The following is a 6,193-nucleotide window of genomic DNA, read 5'->3' as shown; positions in this document are numbered from 1 at the left end:
ATAATTCAATAAAACTGGAGATATATTTTTCTGAGAAAAAAACCTTACCTAAAAAATAGTTAATACACCTGGAACTTATTTTGGAGCATAAAAGTGTGTGTGTGTGTGTGTGTGTGTGTGTGTGTACACACACATTTTTCCCCCAAAGTACTTAGCCAATTAAATCAGCATTACTTACTGCATTATTATTTGTCTTTCCCTACCAGTTTGAATACTTGGATACACTTGGATATATTTCTGGTCTTTCCAGCTGTACCCAATACTCAGTATCTGATTCAATGAAGATTTCCAGTTGCCCCTGTTTAATTTCCTTACACCTAGAAGGAAGGTACAAGCACCACTCAGCCACAAGCTGTAGCCCTGGAGCTCAAGTCTAAGTGGTGGGTATAAGGAGGGAAACCATGAAACCACAATTCTTAAGCTTTTGGTGCCATCTAGTGGACTGTTTTCATGGGTTAGCCTCTGTTGAGAGTCCAGAAACACTTCTTCCACCCAATTTCTTAATCTACTACAGCAATTTAAATATTAAAACGTAAGCTTTATCATGTACAGGATGGCCCTCTGCCTCCAACCTTTCTCTGTGATCCATCTTTCAGATGCCAGGGATATAACAGTCAAGAGCGGCTCACATCACCACTCCTGCCTTCCTAAGTTTCAACTGGCAATGGAATAAAGTAGATGTAAATTAGCAGAGAGGGAACTAAAATCAACAAAGATGAGAACAATCTTAAAATTAAATATAAGTAGAAAAAATGGACCAAGGTTTCTCTAAAATGCACAATATACACACATTAAGGAGAAGCTTCCCTGTGTCAGAGACAACCTTGAAATTCACATCCTCTGGAAAGCCTTCCTCTAATCAGAATTCCTTTTCTCCCTTAGCACAATGCCCACATCTATCTCATAGCCCTTAATCTCTCTCTGATTTTCCCAGTAGGAAATTTGATGCAGAACAATCTGCCAACCACACTAGACTGTGAGTGCCTTAAGGATAAAGACAGGATCTGGTTCATCTCAGATTCAAACAGTCCTGACACCTTTAAGATGAGTGACTTTCTCCAGGCAGGTGACTCTGACTTCCAAGGGTTGTCACTACAAATGCAGTTCATTCCATGCCATTAATCCCAATAGTCCATGCCTGTTTCCCAGTTAACATTTTCCCTGTTAATTTTTTCTTATTACTTTGACCTCAAACTGATCTATTTTCTGCCTTTGTTGATTCACATTTTGGCTTCCTCCTTTTGCGCTCTCCTGGTAATCAACCTCAAGGAATGCCTTCTTAAATTAATATGTTAGTGATTTATCTGTGTTCCTCCACCCTTATCCATATGGCTTAAACTTCCAGCAAAATCTATCTTGATATCAAAAATGAATAGCAACAAGAAAACCACAGCCTCTATTTAATGAGAGCTTCCCATGTGCTACAAGCTTTAACATATTGTCTCATTTAATTTTCCCAGCAATGTAGCTCTTATCTTTCACATCTGAATTCAATCATTACTTCCTTAAGGATGAATTCTCCAACATCCTGTACTACACCAAGACTTTATTACTATACTATAGTATCTCATAGCACTAGGCATCTCTTTCATAATGCTTATCACACTAAAAATTTTGCCTTTTTTTTTTTTTACCAAAGTCTATCTCTTTTGAACATTAATCTCTCTGAGGATTAATGATGTCTACTTTTGTTCACCACAGTGTCTCCATTGCTTACTAAGAGATGAGGATTAACTTACCCCAACTGAATCCCCAGCAGATTGGCCTCCCAGAAAGAGATTGGCCTTATGCAAAGGATCCGTGGAAACTGGTTAAGACCTAGTTTTCAAGGTAATCAGTCATGGTCAGCTGCACAGCTTGGACCCTGTAGTTGCCTCTACAGCTATGGTGTTAGAAAAGAGCTAATCCTGGCGGCTCATTCGGTTTCATGTCTGACTCTTGGCTTCCGCTGAGGTCATGATCTCACAGTCATGCGATCAAGCCCCATTTGAGTCTCTGGGCTGATTGTGGAGCCATCTTGGGATTCTCACATTCTCTCTCTCTCTCTCTCTCTCTCTAAATAAACAAATATAGGGCTTTCTCTATCATGAATTCATTTATTCCCAATCATGAATGCTGATGTAGCAAATCCTGCTGCTAGTTTGCTAGGTCATACAGCTTCAATTGCAAGACTTTGGCCCCATTCCCCCAACATCTCAGAAGAGGCGTTATGCAGAGTAATGCCTTCACAGCCATTATATTATAGTACCATTTATTTTCTACTACTTCAGTCTTCTCCAGTTTCATAGGTGAGGGAGCAAAGCAGGGAATAATAAAGTAGCCTGACCAAGGTCACACAGTAAGTGGTGGATTCAGGATTTGAACTCAGGTCTACCAGATTTCATGCTACTTATTCCAAATCACTACACTCTACTACAACTCAGAGATTTCCCAAGGTGCACTGGGCCCTGGGTCAATTGTAAATAACAATAGCCAAACCTTTTAAAATCCTGGCACTGTACTAGCTATTTTACTTAGAAAGTAGTTATAAGGTATTTTACTTATAAGGTAATGAAGTCTAAGCCAATTACGCCAGAGAATAAGAATTCTAAACCCTCCTAGATTTGAAGGAAAAAAAGACTTTGATAACATCTATCTGCCTCACTTCTGGCTGGTTAGGAAAGGGGGATGGAGTCTGCTGGTAGATGTTTTGGGTCATCCAAACTGTCAAGAAATGGAGAAGGCAGAGGTAGAGTGGGGGCTGTGAAGAGTCACATATGTCTCCAAGATTTCAAGCTGGGTGAGAACACCTTGAGTATAAATACAATAAAACTCTCAAGTTGAACTTTCTGGAGACTTCTAATACATAAGCAATTTTACTGGTCAGTGGAAAGGATAAATCCCAAAGGAAAATCTGAGCTACTGCTATGTGCACAGCGCCATGATACTACTAGTAAACTGTTTTGCAGGCTTTACATGCATTATCTTATCTTAAACTTTCACAGTTGTTACAAGAAATCATCACTATTTGCACATGAAAAAAACTGAAGGTCAAAACTTGTAAGAAAACTACCCAAGCTACATAAATAACAGAATGAGGACTCTTTTATCTGACCAAAAGATTACCCTTCAACTATAACAAGCAGCCTCCAACCATTACAGAGAATCTTCACTACGTTTTCCTAATGCTCTCCCCCTTAAGATTTCATAATACATCCTCAGATTTGTTCATTCTCCTTAATAAATCTGATCAATAGTGCATTCCACAGAGCCATCATTGTCTGTACCTGTTATAGTTTATTTTTTGCACTTGATACCCATATTAAATGTAACCCTCAAAATATTTATACTTGGAATAATTTTTAAAGAGTTCTTAGATGTGCTACACTGTGAGAGAAATTATCTTCAGAAACAACGTCACCACAAACAATATATGAATCCTGAAACGAATTCCTATTACCACTGTATTCCACGGCAAAAATGACACAATCTGATACTGCTTGGTGACTTCCTAAATATGCTCAAAAGAGTCAACAGAGTAACTGTCTCCAAAAAGGAAACTGCTGTGCAAGAAGAGAAGGAAAATCACATCACCATTTTTAAGGTAAAGGCTAAAAGGGTAGCCGCGTGAATCTCACATAATCTAAAGGTTGAGACATATTAGAGGCCCCAAGTAGAAGGAATACAAGCAGAAAATTCTTCCCTGTTCTTCTCCAGCACTCTAGGAGAGCCCTGGGACCCACAACAGGATTCAGGCTGCAATCAGAGATGGAAAATGTTCACGCCTCACCTGGTGGGGAAATACTCAGTAATGCTGTTGATTGCCACATGGACACTTTCAATGCTCCTGGAACCCTGTTTTGGACAGAAGGAATGTGGAGATAGGGTCTCAGGAGTAGGTTGAGCCAAGTGCAAGACAGAGAACACAAAGGTTTTGTCTAGGAGATGCACATTCTTTAAATTATACCCAGTGGGTAAGTCCTGTGAAATACCTGATATGCTCTCCCTCCCTCATCATCATGAAAGAAATTACAAGCAACAGTTTTCAATGGCTAGATCTCTTACATACTTCCCTAAAAATGGCTTTATAGTAAAGAAACATTGGTGCTGCCTGACTGTACAGGTACATGAGAAGTCCATAGCCTCTGTATGCTATGATGTCTTGAACTCACTTAAGCTCTGCAGGAGTCTTTATTTCCAAATGTTCACAGTGCTTTTTTAAAAGTTATTAATAGTTTTAATACTTAGGAGATTAGTCTTCAGAAATTGGCATTTTGTTAATTGGAAAAAGGTTTTCATCATTATTGTACTTCAGAAAGAATGTCAAGGGGGAATGTTATACTCTCCTCTGAGATTTGGTTCTTAGATATGCAAATTCTACCACTGAGGTTATGGTAAGCTAGCCATGAGCCCAGTCTAGGACAGGAGCCTCTATGAACCTAGTCAAATAGAATAAGGCATCACCCATAAACAAAGTCAAGAGGAGGAGTCACCGACAAGAATGCTGCAACTGAAAGGCAGGTTCAGTGCAACAGTTCAGATTTTTGAGTAGCCATTATATGGGGGTGCTCTGCTAAGCTCCATTTTTCATATCAAAACTTGTATTATGAAATATATCAAAATATAGAATACCAAAGATATGTTAATGTACATACTACAGAAATTTAAGATGTCAACATTGTCATTTTTGCTTACAACCCACCTGTTAAACAAAACAATGCAGATTCAGCCAAAGCCCACTACTCATCCCACCTTCCTTTTCTCACACTGAACTTACTGATTTGTGTATCACCCCAGTCATGTATTTTGTTTTTACACCTGTATTTATGCAACTTGCCTTTCCACCCAACAAGTATTTTGATATTTACCTATGTTGATACATGTGGATCTGGTTGATTGCATTAGCTTCTACATTACCTTCATTATAATAAGCCTCAGTTGATCCACTCCAGGTAGGCTGTTTCTACTCTTTTAACATTCAGAGTGCAGTAAGGCCCCATCTTGTGCATATCTTCTGGTGTACATGTGCGAGTTTCTCTAGGTCCTCTCTTTGGACTATCTGAGTCATAAGGTATGCACCCTCCAACTTTACTAGGCATCGCCAAAATTATTTCCAAAGTGATTATGTCAATTTCTACCTCTATCAGAAAGGTATCAGTTCTTTTGCTCCCCCTTATTTTTTCCTGTGTTTTCTTTCTTAATGGTTCCTAAGCATTCTTTTGGGATTTCAATGCAAATATGTTCTTCCAATTTATGGTTTGATATTTCACTTTGTTAAATGTCCTATCATAAAAAATATCTTAATAATGTGGAAAATTCTAGCAACATTTATTTTCCTTCTAGTTTTGTGTTTTGTGTCTTAAAAAGTTCTCTACCCCATTGTGATATATTTCTTCTTTATTTTCTTCTAAACATTATTTATAAATTTCTTCTTCAGGTTTATATCTTCAAATCATCTAGAATGTATTTTTTGTGTATAATGAGTTAAGGGATCTCGTTTTATGTTTTTGCAAAGAGATAGACACTAAAAACAAAAAAAGTCCATCCTTTCACCAATGACTTTTAAAGCTACCTCTGTCATATATCATGTTTTCATATGCAAGTGGGCCTGTTTCTGGGCTCACTATCTTGGCTCTGGCGGTCTGTCTATCTTTGTCTGTTGATATCACACAGCTTAAATTACTCTAGCTTTGTAACAAGTTTTGATATCTGGTAAGGTCAGTCCTTTCTAATTATTGTTTTTTCCGAATCGCTTTGGTTCTTCTTGCTCTTTATTCCAGCATATAAGCTTTAGGATTATTAGCTAAATCTCCCATTGGTGTTTTTTTCTTACCTGTTTCTTAAAAATTTGTTTGTAGTGAATGAGGCTATTGATTTTTTTTTTTTTAGTTTTATGGCAGTTTAGCCAAATCTTTTATTTAGTATTCCATCGTAGATCGCACAAATAAATGGGTATTACTGGGAAAGAGAAGGGAGCTGTGTGGAAAAATCATGTTGTAACTTCATTCTAAGTTGTACTGATTTTCCAAATTAATTGGTGAGGTTAAGAATAGTTATGATTAAAAGTGTTCCCAACCATGACATAATACGAACCTCCATTTATTTGGTCTTTTTGTAGATCTTTCAATAAGCATTAATACTTTTTCCATAAAGGTATTATACAATTTGCCAGAGTGATTCCTGGACTTTTTTTTTTTTTTTTTTTTTTTTTTTT

This window comes from Crocuta crocuta, unplaced genomic scaffold, assembly GCF_008692635.1.
Source record: "Crocuta crocuta isolate KB4526 unplaced genomic scaffold, BGI_CrCroc_1.0 scaffold382, whole genome shotgun sequence".
NCBI lineage: Eukaryota > Metazoa > Chordata > Mammalia > Carnivora > Hyaenidae > Crocuta > Crocuta crocuta.
This window is presented reverse-complemented; position numbering follows the sequence as displayed.